Source organism: Octopus bimaculoides, chromosome 8 (assembly GCF_001194135.2).
Source record: "Octopus bimaculoides isolate UCB-OBI-ISO-001 chromosome 8, ASM119413v2, whole genome shotgun sequence".
Classification (NCBI taxonomy): Eukaryota; Metazoa; Mollusca; class Cephalopoda; order Octopoda; family Octopodidae; genus Octopus; species Octopus bimaculoides.
The window spans coordinates 37,844,560-37,845,913 of record NC_068988.1 but is presented as its reverse complement, the minus strand read 5'-3'; positions in this window follow the sequence as shown (position 1 = coordinate 37,845,913).

Sequence of the window (1,354 nt, the reverse complement as noted above, 5' to 3'; positions counted from 1 at the left end):
TTCCAAAAATCTTTGTAAAGTTTTTTTTTTTAAGAATTTTTTTTTTCTAAATATGCAGAAAAATACGGACATCATGGTTCGGACAAAAATTTCAAAAACATTTCTGTACTTACGGTTAGGGTTAGTGCTGGGGGAAAAAATGTCAAAATTGATGATGTTGGTGGGGAAAGGAAGGAAAAAGTTTCACAATGCCGATTTTTGGCAATTTTCCGGAACCTCCGTATCCGAAAACGGGGATTTTTGGCAAAAAAAATTACAAAAATAAACAAATTTGTGAGAGAATGGGGCGGAGGGTAACGGGCGGAAGTCTTTCCCAACACGGCAAAGAAGGGTCTCATCGAAAACGGGAAAGAAGGGTTACCTGTAACTTGTTTCTCATCGAAAACCAGAAACACTGGAAGCAGCAATAATTTAAAGGTATTTTAGAGGTAATTTATTTTAATAACATAATTTTCCGTAAGTAAATGTTTTATAAGGGAAAATTTTGGAATTGGAAATATTAAAAGAAAAATTTTTTATTGGATAATCGTATTAATTCCATTTTAAAAGCCAAGAATTAAAAAACAAAAATCGAAAAAAAGTGCAAAGTTTTGGAATTAGTGAGGTTGGTGGAATATTAATTTTTTTTTATTGGATAATCATATTAATTCCATTAGACAGAATCTAAAAAGATTTGTGAAAATTCTTAGAAATAAAAAAAAAGTTATGAGGAGTTTTAGTACGAACTTCGATCAGAACTCCGCCAAAAGGTCATTTCATTTGATGTTGAGCTGTAATTTTGCGTGTGCACACAGCAAGAAATAGCATAATTCGTACTAAGGTTTTACCTTGTTTGTGTGTGTGTTCAGAAGAAGTTATTTTTATATACCTTTCTTAATTCCAACAGAAGAAAAACTTGAACGATACTTTCAGAATATGTACACATAAATATTGTATTAAAATAAGTTATCTCTACAGACCATGTTTGCAATTATCTATGCAATTGATAGCAAAGTGTGTATAAAATGGGTAAAATTTCAGATTAACATCCGCACGATTTTCACTAGGGTGTTACGGTTAGGGTTTTAGGGTCTAGGGTTAGGGAATTCCGTCCCTAGCCCTAACCATAACTCTAACCCTAAACCCTAACTCTAACCCTAAACCCTAACCCTAACCCTAACCATAACCCTAAAACTAACCCTAAAACCCTAGAGAAAATCGTGCGGGTGTTAATCTGAAAATTTACCATTAAATGAAATGAAATTCCGGTTTAGTCACAGATCGATCAAGTTAGTAAAGTTTTAACATTTTTGAGACAACATAGTTTCCATACATTCTAATTAATAAGTGAAAGAAAGAGATAACACCACTCTCT